This window comes from Schistocerca piceifrons, chromosome 2, assembly GCF_021461385.2.
Source record: "Schistocerca piceifrons isolate TAMUIC-IGC-003096 chromosome 2, iqSchPice1.1, whole genome shotgun sequence".
Taxonomy (NCBI): Eukaryota; Metazoa; Arthropoda; class Insecta; order Orthoptera; family Acrididae; genus Schistocerca; species Schistocerca piceifrons.
The window spans coordinates 630,324,683-630,343,761 of NC_060139.1; positions in this window are offsets into that span (position 1 = coordinate 630,324,683).

Sequence of the window (19,079 nt, forward strand, 5' to 3'; positions counted from 1 at the left end):
GGTGTAAGTATTACTCTGAGACGAAGATTCAAAATGGTTCAAATGGCTCTGAGCACTATGGGGCTTAACATCTGTGGTCATCAGTCCCCTAGAACTTAGAACTGCTTAAACCTAACTAACCTAAGGACATCACACACATCCATGCCCGAGGCAGGACTCGAACCTGCGACCGTAGCAGTCACGCGGTTCCAGACTGAGCGCCTAGAACCGCTCGGCCACCGCGGCTGGCCTGAGACGAAGAGATTGGCGCAAGAGCATAAGACATGGCGGGTCGCATTATTCTAGCCAGAGAACTGATTTAAAAAAAAATCGTTCAGTTCATAAAGCGTCCATTGTGTAACGCAAAGCGCAACACTAGGCTTTTTACTAGTATCAGTAGCGAGAAACGTTACGTAATGTAGGTAATACAATAGGACTTATGATTACAAGCGTCGCTTTATTTGAGTTTGTACACAGGAAGAGTTGGGGTTTTCATCATGCTCAATACCTAATGAAATTTGACGTCTTAGGAAGCAATATATGTGGAGCTAATAACATGACAGACACGCGAGCCATCCTTCAGCCGCTACCCTGCACGTCACATTCGCGGAACCTGTCTCTCCGGCGAACTGTTCCTCGTATTCGCCAGTCCAATAAGCGTCCATCGGCTGGCAGCCATTGCGTTTCCTAGAACGCAATGTGGTCCAATGCACACAGTAGCCGACGGGGGAAGCAAATACAGCAGTCCAGCGGGTTTGTCCCTTAAAGCCTCTGTCCACTACGCAAACTCGCTGCAGCAACCGAGAGCAGCAATTTCACGCATGCTCTTTTATGTCGACGAGCGCTGCTTGCTGGCTTCTGGATTTAATTAAGAGCACTAGGAAGCAGATTGGAATCTGGGACGAATTAACTGTGTTTGCGTTACGGGCGACAAAGCGGCTGCTCATTATTCCTATAGTAAGAATTTATCTGTGGCCAAAAATTTCCCACTAATAGAGACATTATCAAAATGGTAAAGTGACACTTGCGAAATCTGAAATTTCCATGTAGTAATATCGTGACATTGAGAGCTGAATTCGATTAATATTCACTTAAGGATGCGTGAAATGTAATACTCATTGAGCTTTATGACTTTCAAAACAAAAAAATGGTTAAAATGACTCTGAGCACTATGGGACTTAACATCTGATGTCATGAGTTCCCAAGAACTTAGAACTACTTAAACCTAACTAACCTAAGGACATCACACACATCCATGCCCGAGGCAGGATTCGAACCTGCGACCGTAGAAGTCGCGCGGTTCCGGACTTAAGTGCCTAGAACCGTCCGGCCACCGCGGCCGGCTTATGACTTTCGGTAGAGCAGATTACATCTTACGTTAGATAGCCAATTATATTGTTCGATAGCAAAATGTTGTTGTTGTGGTCTTCAGTCCTGACACTGGTATGATGCAGCTCTCCATGCTACTCTATCATGTGCAAGATTCTTCATCTCCCAGTACCTACTGCAGCCTACATCCTTCCGAATCTGTTTAGTGTATTCATCTATTGGTCTCCCTATATGATTTTTACCCTCCACGCTGCCCTCCAATACTAAATTGGTGATCCCTCGATGTCTCAGAACATGTTCTACCAACCGATCCCTTCTTCTAGTCAAGTTGTATCACAAGTTCCTCTTCTCCCCAATTCTATTCAATACCTCCTCATTAGTTATGTGATCTACCCATCTAATCTTCCCAGAAATTGATACATGTACTTATATTCATTTCAAACATCAATTTTTAACCATATGGTATGCAGAGAAGATGTTGACAATGGTCACGCCATGTGCTTGCCGTCGCGAACCGTCAGCGCGGACGCGCACTGCTGATTCAAATGGTTCAAATGACTCTGAGCACTATGGGACTTAAATCTGAGGTCATCAGTCCTCTAGACTTAGAACTAGGTAAACCTAACTAACCTAAGGACATCGCACACATCCATAATCATAGTCAAACAGTCAAGAGCTCAATTTCTTCTTCTTCTTCTTCTTCTTTTTCTTCTTGTTCCTCTTCTCCACTTTCGGTTCTGGTGCCCCATATTTTAATGAGAAGCACCATACTTCGTTTCCTCTTGAACGACACGAGGTTGGCCACAAAAATATATGTTTTAATTATGTATTCGTTTTTCTGATGTGTTTACTAAAACGCGTCTCGTGCCGCATGGAGGAGATCCTGATAGATAATCCAACGGTGTTCTACGGACGCAGGAATCAGCAGTGCCGGCCGCGGTGACCGAGCGGTTCTAGGCGCTTCAGTCCGGAATAGCGCGACTGCTACGGTCGCGGGTTTGAGTTCTGCCTAGGGCATGGATGTGTGTGATGTCCTTAGGTTAGTTAGGTTTACGTAGTTCTGAGTCTAGAGGACTGATGACCTCAGATGTTAAGTCTCATAGTGCTCAAAGCCATTTGAATCGTTTGAATCAGCAGTGCGCGTCCGCACTGACGGTTCGCGACGGCAAGCACATGGCGTGACCATTGTCAACATCTTCTCTGCGTACCATATGGTTAAATATTGATGTTTGAAATGAATATAAGTAAATGTATCAATTTCTGAGAAGTTATCAGGCCTGTACAGACCATTGCATGTTATGTCAACGTCTTGTAAATATAAAGAGTGTTATTAATACGTGTGTTAATTACTTCTACTGAGTAGCGTAGTAATTGTAAAACGAACAAGACTGAAGTTATTGCAATCAGACTTACTTCGAGATAACACTTAAAAGTCAATGACTGATGCATTTCACGAAAGAATAGTTAATTTAAACTTTCGTTGATCATTGAAAGCTCCTTTGTAGTTATTAGTGACAAAGATAATTTGCAAATATTGGTCACGACGGAATATATATTGCAGTCTTATCTATTTTAGAAGAAGTGATTCATTCATGCTTTTGAACCATTAGAAACAGTGAAAACTTCATTTCCTTAAAGTGGCTAACTTTGAACAATACAGTGAAACAGTTTCAGTTTACTGCTTGCGTGGATATTTGAACTTCGTGGTAATTTAAAGAATAGTCTTAGAACAATACGGTTACGAGCGAGTACTTCCAGCAACAAAAAATGGTTCAAATGACTCTGAGCACTATGGGACTTAACTTCTGAGGTCATCAGTCCCCTAGAACTTAGAACTAGTTAAACCTAACTAACCTAAGGACATCACACACTTGCATGCCCGAGGCAGGATTCGAACCTGCGACCGTAGCGGTCGCGCGGTTCCGGACTGAACCGCCTTCCAGCAACAGAATCTGTGAAGCTTACTTATAAACAGTTGCAGATTACAGGTGTGTTTGACAGTCAAGTGGGCATAGGAGTTTTAAAGAGTAATAAATCATACGTTTTCATTGAAGATATCAACTCACAATTTAAGAGGGAAACAGTTTAAAGTAGTATATTTTGATGTTACGCGGCTTTGTTGTGAAATAGTGTCTGTGGCCGACAGAAATGTAACGACGCGATGTGTCGTTATTTTAGTCAAAAGGTGAAAAGCAATTATTACACGAAGACGATGATTTATTTGGAATTTAAAAGGCAGTCCCCTCTCAGCTAGGCAGACTAAACGATCCTGCTATATTTAAGCGGAAATTGGAATTCATTTCCCGTTAAGAAAGATAATTACGAAGAAATTTTCTTATGAGGTGTGGTCGCGCCGATTATCGCGCTCTTTTATATCAACGAAAGAAAACATTTGAAGAACATTAATTTTTAATATATCTGAAGAAAGAGTGTAACGTCTTATCATATCCAGAATATTCCAGCCTGGCTCTGTGCGTCACTGAAGACATAGAGACATTCAATTATGCATGTTATATCAAGCGAGAGACCACGCAGCAACTGACGAATGTCATCGTGGCTAGTATCAGAACGTATCACCTACCATCTTAGGCTATTTCCTGTCTGGTACAGTTTTCATTTTTTCACCGGATTTACGATGTCGCGTTTCCGTTTCGGTTTGTACTTAGTTTTGCTGTTACTCTTTGAGAATCCATTCTTTGTAGATGTTCAGTCCTCTTTCTCGTATTTTGCGCTACGCTGTATATGTTAGGTTCATGTCTGACATCAACATTTGTGACTGTTCTTTTGCATGCCTTGACAATTCTCATAAACCTCATATTCGTACCCTGGATACGTATTTCTTCCTTCCATGATTCAGTTCTGTGTAGTAGTGCTGGCAGAACACCTGACTTAGAAAACTATAGCGGCGTATGTTCACAAGTTACTTTTCTGTTATCTGCTGATCGTTTTACAAACATTAACTCATCCACTTCATCTTCTACATCTCTACCGTAATCATACTTTATGTCACAGCCAACTACGTTTTAGTTTTCTACACTGAAATTCTTAGGTTATGTTTGTAATACTTTTTATTCTATTCATCAAGAACCAATTGCAGGTCATTTTCATTCTTTGAAATCAGTGTAAGACCGTCAGCATAAAGACATAGTTTAAATACTGACAGATGCTTCAAGTGTGCCACAGTCCATTTACTTTAAAACTGCACCTGCGAATAGCATCGACGATGTAGTTGAAATCCATTTCATTCGGAGAGTATAAAAACCAGCGGAGACATGCTCCTCTCGAGGCACGAAAAAGGCGAATATGTTCCTTTTTAAAAGACTATGACAGAAAAGAGGGGAACCAGTTGCTTCAATCCTCATTTCGGTTTTCACACGAAAAATTTTGGCCAGCAAATATATTCGCGCTTCCTTAATACAGAACATTCAAAACTATTTTCTGTAGTTTCATACTCACCATCTCTCTCTCTCTCTCTCTCTCTCTCTCTCTCTCTCTTCCACTGGATCCTTATTCTCCCATTGCTTTACAGCTTTACAGCATATCCCACATGATTCCGACCTTCGAATTTTAAACGACGTAATCCTGTGAAACGAAAAATATTAAGATCAAGAAATTCCACCATTATCACATCCAGGACTCTCACTGAAAATGTATTCAGTGCAATCGATGAATGGAAACGCTGTTGATAATAAAACTATGGTCCACAATGTCTGATTCCCTGCATTCAGCAGAAACACTGTGGATCTGATAAGAGTTGCGTAGTCTGGACCACCCTGAACTGCATGCGAACGGACCATGGAAGATGTGCAGACACTCTCTACAAGTGAGGCAAATCTTCATCATCCTGTGAATGTGGTGCGGAATGACAGACAGTTGTTCATGTACCAACATGTCCCGTACGTGCCTAAAAGTACCCTTTCGAAGATTTCCTGGTATTGACGAGTGGTGTGATAATCTACCTAAAAGATCTGGTTGTTCGCCTGGAGCTGTTGTCATTTGTGTTATATTATGCTGGCAAGCTGATGTAAGCTGATGGTGGATCCTTAATTGTGTGGGCTGTGTTTACATGGAATGGACTGAGTCGTCTGGTCCAACTGAACCGATCACTGACGAAGTGATTACGTTCGGATATTTGGAGACCAATTGCAACCATTCGTGGACGTCATTTTCCCAAACAACGATGTCATGTCACCGGGCCACAATTGTTCGCGATTGGTTTGAAGAACATTCCGGACAATATAGTGATCTGGCCACCCAGGTCGCCCTACTTGAATCCCATCCAGCATTTATGGAACGTAATCGAGAGGTCAGTTCGTGCACAGCATCCTGCACCGGCAACACTTTTACAAGTATAGACGGCTATAGAGGCAGCGTGGCTCAATATTTCTGCAGGGGACTTCGAATGACTTGTTGGTCTATACCGCCGGCCGCTGTGGCCGAGCAGTTCTAGGCCCTTCGGTCCGGAACCGCGCAACTGCTACGGTCGCAGGTTCGAACCCTGCCTCGGGCATGGATGTGTGTGATGTCCTTAGGTTGGTTAGGTTTAAGTAGTACTAAGTCTAGGGGACTGATGACCTCAGATGTAAGTCCCATAGTGCTTAGAGCCATCTGAACCATTTGGTCCATACTACGTCGAGGTGGTGCACTAGACGGGCAAATGCTGGTCCATCGCGATATTAGGAGGTGTCCAGCAATTCTTGTCACCTTAGTGTACGTCGTACTGTTAACAAGTTAATCCTGTATAGTGAGACTGGAAGCCAGTGAAGTTAGCGCGTGGCTTTTCACGGCATCGGGCGATGTTTACTTGCTCACTAACGAGTAGTCAACAGCAATAAATGGTAAGACAGATATTCTCGTAGGGTGCGCGGAATATTAAAGACATCACCGTCGGCGCTCCCGTACCGTCACTTGCGACGAGCTGTGAATGTAGGCCACTGTGGCGGCGGACGCCGTCCTGGAAGCCATAAACAGCCACTGTGGTGGCGGCGGTGGCGGGTGTCGCGTTACATCGAGACCTCGCCGGCGACAAGCAGCAGGCCGGGCCAGACGCGGGCTTTACGACGCGCGCCCTGTGTCGCTCGTTATGCGCTGCGTCTCCGACTCTCCCAGGCGCTGCTCTGCCCACCGGCCGTGCAGACGGGGCTGGACTTCCACTGCTGCCAGTGACAGGCCGCTCGAAATCAATACGACGCCGATACTGGCGCGACAGACGCGAAGCTGTTCAGCTGCACGTCTGGGGCGGGAGGAGCATTCGGTAAGAAAACTGATCTGACGGTACGTATACCTGATTTACATAGCGTTATCTCCGGAGAAGTACGAGCTCACCGCTTCTCAGTTACAACTTGCCCAATGTCATATAAAAACTGCCTTCACTTCCAAGGCTGGCTTGAACATCACGGTGGTTACTTGCATGGTCCTACAAGAAGTGGTATGTCCTTGGCTTCCTCTGACCTTCCTGAAGCGAATTACTAGCCCGTTACAAGAGGATCGAGCTTAAAGTGGACTCTTACCCGCGTCGCGACTTGGCATTGTTAACGTTAAGAAGTCAGTCATTGTCTGACGGGGAAGAGGTGAGAACTGAAAAAAGAAGCCCTAGACCGACTGGAGAACGAATCGTGGACTTTTGGACATATAGTCTGGCAGTTAGCTACCTACTCTGTCTGATCAAAAGTATCCCGACAGCTACTTTCTTTTTGTCATCACTTTTCTGACTGGTTTGATGCGGTCCGCCAGGAATTCCTCTCCTGTACCCACGTTTCAACTCAGTGTAGCACTTCCAAACTACGTCCTCAGCTATTTGTTGGATGTATTCCAATCTCTTATCTTCTCCCACAGTTTTTACCGACTACAGTTCCCTCTAGCACCATGGAACTTAAGCCCTGCTGTCTCAACAGACGTCCTACCAATCCTGTCCCTTCTTCTTATCAGAGTTGTCCATAGTAGTCCTTTTATCACCCATTCTCCGGAAAAACTCTCATTCCCTTCCTTATCAGTCCACCAATTTTCAACATTCGCCTGTAGTACATCTCAAATTCTTCGATTCTCTTCTGTTGCGGTTTTCCCACACTTCATGTTTCACTACCATATAATTGCGCACTAAACATACTTCTTAGAAAATTCTTCCTCAAATTAAAATCTGTCTTTGATACAAGTAGACTTCTCTTTGTCCGGAATAACGTTTCTGCCAGTGCTAATCTGCTTTTTATGTCGTCCTTGCTCCGTCCGTCGAGGGTTATTCTTCTGACTAGGTGGCAGAATTCCGTAGCTTCGTCCACCGCATGATCCCCCATTCCGATGTAAAACTTCTCGCTATTCTCGCTTCTGCTACTTCTCATTACTTCCGCCTTTCTTCGATTTACTCTCAAACCATGTTCTGTACTCATTAGACTGTTCATTCCATTCAACACGTACAGTAATTCTTCTTCACATTCACTGAGGATAGCAATGTCATCAGCAAACCTTATCATTGACATCGTTTGACTTTGAATTTTAATCCTACTTTTGAACGTTTCTTTTATTTTCGTCATTTCTTTTGCGGTGTGTAGTTTGAACAGTACGAACGAAAGATTACGCCCCTGTCTTACACCCTTCTTAATCCGAGCATTTCGTTCTTGGTCTTCCAGTATTGTTGTTCCCTATAGCGTACCCCAATTTCTCTCACAATTTCGAACGTGTTGCTGCATTTTACACTGTCGGACGTTATTTCCTGGTCGACAAATCCTATGAAGGTGTCCAAGGTGCCTTGATTTTTCTTTAGTCTTGCTTCTATTATCAACCGCAGGGACAGAGTTGCATCTCTCTTGCCTTTACCTTTCCTGAAGCCAAACTGACCGTCGTCTAACAGATCCTCAACTTGAATGAAATTTTCACTCTGCAGCGGAGTGTGGCTGATATGAAACTTCCTGGCAGTTTACAACTGTGTGCCGGACCGAGACTCGAACTCTGGACCTTTGTCTTTCGCAGGCAAATGTTCCTGCGAAACATCCCCCGGCTGTGGCAAAGCCATATGTTTGCAATATCCTTTCTTCCAAGGGTGCTAGTTCTGCCAGTTTCGCACGAGAGCTTCTTTGAAGTTTGGGAGGTAGGAGACGAGGTACTGGGGACGTAACGCTGTCAGGACGGGTCATGAGTTGTGCTTGGGTAGTTCAGTTGGTAGAGCACTTGCCCGTGGAAGGCAAAGGTCCCGGTTTCGAATCTCTGACCGGCGCATAGCTTTAATTTGGCAGGAAGTTTGAGATCCTCAACTTCCTGTTAAATTATTTTGTACATTATTCTTATCAGCAACTTGAATGCACGAGCTGTTAAGGTGATTGTGCAGTATTTCTCGCTCTTATCGTCTCCGTTACAGTCCACTCTTCGGCTTTTTGACAGGCTGAACACTGCTGTGGACACTTTCAATGAGGTGTCTGTCTGTGGAGGAATGGCAGCGCGCCGGCCGCGGTGGTCTCGCGGTTCTAGGGGCTCAGTCCGGAACCGCGAGACTGATACGGTCGCAGGTTCGAATCCTGCCTCGGGCATGGATGTGTGTGATGTCCTTAGTTTAGTTAGGTTTAAGTAGTTCTAAGTTCTAGGGGACTGATAACCACAGCTGTTAAGTCCCATAGTGCTCAGAGCCATTTGAACCATTTGAATGGCAGCGCACTCTTGTTCAAGGGCCAAAACCAGAGTACTTAGTTCTGTTGAACAAGGGAGACGACTTTAGAACTCATCTTAGAGAGTTCCACTGGGTTTCAGTTGGGACTCTGGACAGGTCAGTCCACTTTAGGAATGTCATTTTCAACAAACCATTGCCTCACTGGTGTTGCATCACGACAGGGTGCATTACAATGCTCATATAAACAAATATCGTCTCCTAATTGTTGCTCTACTGTAAGCAGTACTCAATGCTGTGAAATGTGTTCAAATCCTTCGTGTTTACTGTTTCCCTAAGCGCTATAAGAAGATAACACACCAACCACTAGACGCACGCTCATACCGAAACACCACTTCCTGCTTCAGGTAAAGTTTCCCAGACATTCGCCAAAACCTAACCCTTCCATCGGATTGCCAAGTAGTGTTACGTGATTCGTCACTCCAAATCACTCGTTTCCAGTCATCCACGTCCTGGGACGTCGCTTAGTACGCCACCTCAAGCGTGGTCTGCACAAATGTGTAGGTTATGAAGAGCTGTTGGATCATTGTATCCCATTGTACCCCATTCTTTTTAACGTCCTACACAACGTCATTGTGTGACCTGGACTGCTTGTAGCACTTTGGAATTCGAGAGTGAGTCTTTCCTTTAATTTTATGAGATATTTTTACAACCACCCTCCTAATGCTCGACGGTCCCTGTTTCTCAGTACATGAGGTCTGTCTGGCTCGCTTTAGCTGTGGTTTTTATTTCGGGTTTCCACTTCTCAGCATCAACAACGGTACACTAGGATCCGTCGCTCCTGTGACATCCAATGAACAGTTCACGTTCCAAGTCACTGACTCTTTCCGACCGACTTATTCTGCTGTTACTACCTCTCCACTGACAAATACTCCCTGTCTCCATTTATTCTGGCGGGTACACCTCTCGTGACATCTAGTGGTCAATTCTACACTACGTAGGCTTATCCGAAAACTTTTGGACGGATAGTTTATGTTAACTCTAACACACACAACCACACGGCTCCATATCTTAGGTTGTTAATAAATCCTAGCTTTTTCGCGCTAAACTCGGCATCCTGGTGGTGCGAGAAAATTTCATCACCAGTGTTTCAAAAGATGGACCGCGGCCTGACAATGTAGATGTGGAGCGCAGTGTCATATGTACACTGATGCTCATAAATTAAGGATAATTGCAGAATGTGGTGCCACACAACGTGGCACTACACAAAACTGGCGCTAATAGCATAGGCACATAGGGAATACACACGACACAGAGCTGTAAGTCCACGGTATTGATGATAAGTTGAGAAAACCGTCCCGAAACACATGTGCTACAAAACGCCACTGTTTCCTGCGCATATACCCCGACATCAATATGGGATATGATCACCATGCACACGTACAGGCAGGCCACTCCATTCGCCTGGTATCTTCTGTTTCCCTGTTCTCCTCCACGATAGCAGCTCGGTGGGGCCGTGCGTTATCATCCATCAGGAGGAAGGTGGGACCCACTGCACCCTTGAAAAGGTGGACATACCCGTGCAAAATAACATCCCGATACATCTGACCTGTTACAGTTCCTCTGTCAAAGAGATGCAGGGGTGTACGTGGCCCAATCATAATCCCACCCCACATCATCAAACCACGACCTCCATAAAGGTCCCTTTCAAGGTCATTAAGCGGTTGGTACCTGGTTCCTGGTTCACGCCAGATGAAAACCCGGCGAAAATCACTGTTCGGACTATACCTGGACTTGTCCGTGGACATAACCTGGGACCACTGTTCCAATGACCATGTACTGTGTTCTTGACACCAGGCTTTACGGGCTCTCCTGTGACCAGGGGTCAGTGGAATGCACCTTGCAGATCTCCGGGAGAGTAAACCATGTTTGTTCAGTCGTCTGAAGACTGTGTGTCTGGAGACAACTGTTCCAGTGGCTGTGGTAAGGTCCCGAGCAAGGCTACCTGCAGTACTACGTGGCCGTCTGCGGGCACTGATGGTGAGATATCGGTCTTCCTGTGGTGTTGTACACTGTGGACGTCCCGTACTGTAGCGCCTGGACACGTTTCCTGTCTGCTGGAATCGTTGTCATGATCTTGAGATCACACTTTGTGGCACACGGAGGGCCCGAGCTACGACCTACGTGTTTGACCAGCCTCTAGTCGCCCTAGTCCACACCTCATAACGTCATCAATATGTGTTCTTTGAGCCATTTTCAACACACAGTCAGCATTAGTACGTCTGAAAACGTCTGCACACTTACTCGCTGTACCGTACTCTGACATGCACCAACACACCTCTGCGTATGTTGACTGCTGCCAACGCCACCGTGCGACTGCCGCAGATCAAATGCACCGCATGGTCATACCCTGAGGTGATTTAAACCATCAAACCGCCCACCAGAGCGTTGTTTCACCATGTATCAGCATTATCCTTAATTTATGAGCATGAGTGTAGATGAATCAACACTGGGTGAAAGCAGGAAAAGAAGAGAATTGAATAACCTGGAACGTGACGTCACGGAAGGATGCAGAAAATTAAGTGGTTTGATAAGAAATGAGGTCCTCCGTAGAATCAGCTAGGAAACAATCCGCCAGAAACACTGTCTAGAACAAGTGAAAGGATGACAGAATAAAAACGAAACGTTGTGACCCACAGATCCTGGCAGCCAAACGATGCAACTACGACCTGAGTCCCCGGCACGAATCCGCCCGGTGTACCGGCCAGCCTGTGGATGGTTTTTAAGGCGGTTTTCCATCTACCTCGGCGAATGCGGGCTGGTTCCCCTTATTCAACCTCAGTTACATTGTGTCGGCGATTGCTGCGTACACACCGTTTCCAAATTCGCTTACACCATAATTACTCTACCACGCAAACATTTGGGGCTACACTCGTCTGGTATGAGACGTTCCCGAGGGGTCCACTGGGGGCCGAACCGCACAATAACCCTAGGTTCGGTGTGGGGCGGCTGTGGCCTATAGTGGGGTTGTGAACCACTGAGGGCTACGGCGGGACGAAGCCTCTCCGTCGTTTTTAGGTCCCCGGTTTAATACAATACAATACGACCTGAGTAAAACCACAAACGTTGAAGAACTTAGGTGTAATTGTAGATGACCAGTTCAACTGCCCAGAAAGTCCTATTGCCCCATGCAGGAAGTTCCGGCTGTCATTATGAAACACAGAAGTTTCGGAACGTATCTCCACCGGGTGTTGTTATTATTGTACTTCATAATTCAGCTCAATGACTGGTTTCATGCAGCTCTCCATGCTACTCTATCCTGTGCAAGCCTCTTCATCTCTGAATAACTACTGCAAATTACTTAGTGCTATCTGCTTACTGTATTCATCTCTTGGCCTCCCTCTACGACTTTTACCTCCACACACCATTCCAATACTAAACTGGTGATCACTCGTTGTACCAGAATGTGTCCTATTAACCATTCCCTACTTTTGGCCAAGTTGTGCCTCATTTTTTTCTCTCCAATGCTACTCAGTACCTCCTCATCAGTTAGGCGATCTATCCACCTAATTTTCAACATTCCTCGATAGTACCACATTTCAAAAGCTTCCATCCTCTTATTGACCAAACTGTTTACTGTCCACGTTTCACTTCCACACGTGGCTACGTCCCAGGAAAGGCTAACACTTAAATCTATATTCAATGTTAACAAATTTCTTTTCCTGTCATTCCTATTGTACATTTTCTTTCCTCTCTACTTCGAACATTATCAATTACTTTGCTGCCCAAATAGCAAAACTCATCTACTACTTTTGGTGTCTCATTCCTAATCTAATTATCACAGCATCAACTGACTTCATTCGACTACATTCCATGCTTTGCTTTGCTTTTGTTGATGTTCATATTACATCATCCTTTCAAGACAATGTCCATTCCGTTCAATTGCTCTTCCAAGTCGTATACCGTCTCTGACAAAATTACAATGTCATCGGCAAACCTCAAATTTTTTATTTCTTCTCCCTGAACTTTAATTCGTCCCCCGAATTTTTCTTTGGTTACAGCTTGCTCAATATACACGCAGAATAGCATAGGGGATACGCTACGGCCCTGTCTCACTCTCTTCTCAGTCACTGCTTGTAAATAGCCTTCCGCTCCCTGTATTTTACCCTGCTGCCTTCAGTGAACATTGTCAAAAGCTTTCTCCAAATCTACAAAAGCTACAAATGTAGGGTTGTCTTCCCTTAGACTACCTTTAAGATAAGTCGTAGGGTCAGTATTGCCTCGTGTGTTCCTACATTTCTTCGGAATCCAAGCTGATCTTCTACGAGGTCGGCTTCTACCAGTTTCTCCATTCTTCTGTAAAGAAGTATTTCGCCCGTCTCTTACATCCTGCACACGAGGTTAAATACACTCCTGGAAATTGAAATAAGAACACCGTGAATTCATTGTCCCAGGAAGGGGAAACTTTATTGACACATTCCTGGGGTCAGATACATCACATGATCACACTGACAGATCCACAGGCACATAGACACAGGCAACATAGCATGCACAATGTCGGCACTAGTACAGTGTATATCTACCTTTCGCAGCAATGCAGGCTGCTATTCTCCCATGGAGACGATCGTAGAGATGCTGGATGTAGTCCTGTGGAACGGCTTGCCATGCCATTTCCACCTGGCGCCTCAGTTGGACCAGCGTTCGTGCTGGACGTGCAGACCGCGTGAGACGACGCTTCATCCAGTCCCAAACATGCTCAATGGGGGACAGATCCGGAGATCTTGCTGGCCAGGGTAGTTGACTTACACCTTCTAGAGCACGTTGGGTGGCACGGGATACATGCGAACGTGCACTGTCCTGTTGGAACAGCAAGTTCCCTTGCCGGTCTAGGAATGGTAGAACGATGGGTTCGATGACGGTTTGGATGTACCGTGCACTATTCAGTGTCCCCTCGACGATCACCAGTGGTGTACGGCCAGTGTAGGAGATCGCTCCCCACACCATGATGCCGGGTGTTGGCCCTGTGTGCCTCGGTCGTATGCAGTCCTGATTGTGGCGCTCAGCTGCACGGCGCCAAACACGCATACGACCATCATTGGCACCAAGGCAGAAGCGACTCTCATCGCTGAAGACGACACGTCTCCATTCGTCCCTCCATTCACGCCTGTCGCGACACCACTGGAGGCGGGCTGCACGATGTTGGGGCGTGAGCGGAAGACGGCCTATCGGTGTGCGGGACCGTAGCCCAGCTTCATGGAGACGGTTGCGAATGGTCCTCGCCGATACCCCAGGAGCAACAGTGTCCCTAATTTGCTGGGAAGTGGCGGTGCGGTCCCCTACGGCACTGCGTAGGATCCTACGGTCTTGGCGTGCATCCGTGCGTCGCTGCGGTCCGGTCCCAGGTCGACGGGCACGTGCACCTTCCGCCGACCACTGGCGACAACATCGATGTACTGTGGAGACCTCACGCCCCACGTGTTGAGCAATTCGGCGGTACGTCCACCCGGCCTCCCGCATGCCCACTATACGCCCTCGCTCAAAGTCCGTCAACTGCACATACGGTTCACGTCCACGCTGTCGCGGCATGCTACCAGCGTTAAAGACTGCAATGGAGCTCCGTATGCCACGGCAAACTGGCTGACACTGACGGCGGCGGTGCACAAATGCTGCGCAGCTAGCGCCATTCGACGGCCAACACCGCGGTTCCTGGTGTGTCCGCTGTGCCGTGCGTGTGATCATTTCTTGTACAGCCCTCTCGCAGTGTCCGGAGCAAGTATGGTGGGTCTGACACACCGGTGTCAATGTGTTCTTTTTTCCATTTCCAGGAGTGTAGTTTTCTCATGGCTGGCTCTCCCTAGGATGTATGTAGTTCTGAAGGAATGTGTTCTATTTCATGGTCCTTGTTTCAGGTTAGGTCTTTCATAGCTCTGACAAATTCTTCTCACAGTGTCACATCTCCCATGTTATCTTCATCTATGTCCTCTTCCCTTTCTGTAACATTGCCTTCATGTTCATTTGCCTTTACAGCCCCTGTATATACTCCTTCCACCTTTAAGCGTTCCCTTATTTGCTTAGTATCGGTTTTCCATGCGAGCTCTTCATGTTCATACAGCTGCTTCTCTTTTCTCCAAAGCTTTCTTTCATTTTCCTGAAGGCGGTATCTAACTGTTCCCTAGTAATATATCCTTCTTACCCTTCCTTTCGTTCTCTACGTATTCCTGCTTAGCCTTTTTGCTCTACCCGTCAATCTCATTTTTTGACGTTTGCATTCCCTTTCGCCTGCTTCACTTTCTGCATTTTTACATTTTCTCCTTTCGTGGAGTGAATTAAATGTCCCCTGTATTATCCAAGGATTTCTACTAGGCCTTGACTTTTTACGTATTTAATTCTGTGATGCCTACACTACTTTATCTCTTAAAACTACCTGTTCCTCTTCTACCCTAGTGTCAACTGTTGCTTAAGCCTCCCTCTGAAACTCTCCACAACCTCTGGTATCCAGGTCCCATCTCCTCAAGTCCCATCTCCTCAATTTCCCATATTTTTGCAATCTCTTCAGTTTTAATCAATTCACCGGATATTAAGAGTAAATGCGACGAATCACTTGCTCTGCCGAACCTCCAGTATTGGAACATAATACAACATGGCACAAGTAGTGAAAATATTTGGATAGAAGTAACCCCGAATGCCTGTATTTATTACATCAGCCACGTCCGTCTTTGAGGCAATGTCAGTGTTTCACTTGCCTAGATAGGACGGTTGTGATCAAACAAGTTACGTGATTGCCATACACTACGCCTGCTTCGTTGGCTACAACATCACCACGCAGATCAAGTACTAATTATCTCATCATAATTGCATCACAAGGTCTCACTTATCTACTGTCTTAGCGGTGCCCACACGCAAAATAAAGCATTCGCTTACTCATTCTCTGTTGCTGCTATATGCCTCTGCAAGAAGTTTTTCTGTACTCTAAGCCCAGTAAACTGAAGCACTTCCTTTAGTCAGTCTCTTAACAGTTCCTAAACAATTAATTTATACGGCCATTCCTCTCTGCCAAACAGTGAATTTTCACTCTGCAGCGGAGTGTGCACTGATATGAGACCTTATGGCAGATTAAAACTGTGGGCCGGACCGGGACTCGAACCCGGCAACTTCGAAGCAAATGTTTACATCCCCTCCCACTTACACATCTTCTCGTTTCTGAGTCGGTTACGGAACTTACTTTCCCATCACTCTTGGTTATTTGTGCTTGTATAACTTCCCATTTATATCCTTATCCAACTTTTTTTGTTGCTGTAGTTATTGCTGTTTCCACTGTCTATGTCATACTTATCTCCAATTATTGGATTACATGTTTGATGTAAGACCTTTTATAATATGTATGTCGTAATAAATGTAATATAAAATATGAAAATTGTAGGGTAGATGTTAGAGAGCACCTAACAGGCCTAATCTTGTCAGGAAACAGTAAGAAGTCAGTAAGTAAAATAAAATAAAAATAAACAAACACACCTCTTCGTAACGTCTCCTCGATTTTCCCCTGGTAATAACAGCTCTGCTGTTATACTTTTTGATCCATTTCCTCTCCGTCCACTACTGTATCCTCGAAACTAAAAGCGCTCCGTCTATCAGATGCGCAAGGTTTTTTCGAGAACAGAGTACTGTACCCCATTAGGTATCGCTCTACTACGACACTTTTATTTCTACGAGGTGCTCCATTTCCTCAGAAATACTTCGAGGAATTGTATAGAGTACTAACGAGGAGAAGAAGGCAAGCGCCATAACCCGAATTCCCAGAAACTTCACTCAGTGTAAGAGGAACCAATATAAGCGAACCCCGTGTCTCGGCGTATCCGTAGATACTCGACCTTTTCTGGGAAAACAACCGTAATTTAGAGCCTTTCAGCGCAATCGAAACTCAGCCCAAATAGTGGCCAAGTGGTTGCGTCGCGGCCTCTCACTTTCGAGTCCCGTATTCGAAACCCAAATTTTGTTTTTATTTAATTAATATAATTTTTTCATTTATTTACCCATTACCTAGAAGGTTACTATATGAATTTTTCCTAAGTTACAGGATACAAGGGCATTAAATTAACTGTAAAATTACAACTTGATTTCACAACAAGTGTCATATATTTTTAAATTCTCATATTCTTATAGTTCATTCTTACATCAAGTCTTAGTTCTTATATTTTATCCTTACGTTTATTTTTCAGGAAGATTTGGTGCATTTCCTTTGCTCATACCGATGGCAGAAACATTGGAAACAGAAATTCCGAAAACCACGAGCATCGCGGGAAGTTTGAATCGCCTCAGCGACGTTTCTTCGTACGAAACTCACTCGAGAATGAAACGTCATTGAGTTCGGATGAAGATTTCACACATTGGAAATAATTTCGCAGCAAACCAAGCATAATTGACAACTTTTTCGAACATAGGCGTTTGCAGTTGATTGTAAATCGAGATACACTACAGGAATTTCACCGAAAACAAATTCAAATAATTTTTCCATTCATTTATATTTAGGGTTCTGTACCACAGTCGATAAGAAAAGAACCCTTATAGGACCACTTCCTTGTTCGCCTGTCTGTCTATCCGACTGTCAAAAACCATTTTTTTAGGAACGGGGAAACATATCAAGTTTAAATTTATGTCACATATTAAGATCTATGGTCCCTTGGGGATGTAAAAAATTCAAGTTTATGCCAATGCAGTCCAAAGATGCGGCCATTTATGTTACATATTTTGATACTCGCAAACTCACTCATCAAAACCCGTATGTTATGTTCCGTGTGCCTAGAGTCGTAGAACTTGTCAAGAGGAATGGTCTGACGGTAAAACTAAAGGAAAAAATCCTAAAACTGTTAATTTGTAATTATATCACGCGAAAAGAATTTTCTTTTCATTCGTTATCCGACTGTCTGTCTGTCTCTTTGTTAAGACCCGTTCTTCTCATAAACGGTTAGATGCATCAGATTAAAATTTACGTCGCGTACTAAGGTATATATTTCCTTGGCGGTGTAATAAATGTAAGCTTCGAAGTCAAAGCAATAAAAAATACATACATTGATACTTGCAAACTCACTCATAAAGAAGTAAAGGGTAGCTGCCTTTGGCCTAGAAATTATAAAATTAGGCAAAAAGCAAGGCTTTACAGTAGAAATAAGGAAAATATCCGAAAATTCTTAATTTGCTATTAAATCATACAAAAAATTTTTGTTTTTTGTTGTCGACTGTCTGTCTGTCGGTCTGTTAAGGGTCCCTTTTCCCAGAAACGAGTAGAAGTATCAAGTTTAAATTTATGTCACACACTTAGGTCTGTGGTTCCTTGGTAGTATAAAAAAATTACGCTTCTAAATCAGTGCAGTAAGAAGATACGCCTATGTATGTCACATAATTCGGAACACGCAAACTCAGCCATTACGACCTATAGGGTACTTCACGTTGACCTAGAATCATGAAATGTGTCAAAAAGAAAGATTTTACCGTATAAACACAGGATAAATCAGAAAACTCTTAAGTTGTAATTATATCACATGAAAAAATATTCCTCTTCTCATTTGTTATCCTACTTCAAAGTTAAAGTTAAAAAATTCTCGAAAGTCTTGAAATTCAGGGACCGACGCTTCCCAGTATCAGTGTGGATAACAGGCAAAACCGTCCAGATTTTCGATTCCCTGGATGGATAAACAGACTATATAAGAAGGGTTGTCGAAAAGTTTCTAGCCTAAAAAATAAAGAATGACAAAAATTTCATAATGCCAATTTATTTTTCAATATAATGCAGGTGTAGACTAATACGCTTTCGGGTACGCTTAGATAATCTCTGCAAACCATTCAAATAAAAGGTCTTTAAATTCGAGTCCAACCAAGCGTTCACAGCACTAATCACTGCATCATCGTTGTCAAATCGTCGTCCTTTGAGACCTTTGTTTAGGTTTGGGAAAAGAAAGACGTCTGATGGGGCCAGGTCTGGAGAATATGGCGCACGACGTAACAATTCGAACCTCCAGTCACGCAGAGTTTCCAGTGTCGCGAGGGCTTTGTGCGCCGGTGCGTTGTTCTGATGCAAAAGAACTCCGCACGCCCCGCGCCTTTTTTTTATTTCTCTCTTCTCTCAATCGTCACATGAGCCTGCAATAGTATGATGCACTGACAGTTACGCCCTTTTGTAAGAAAT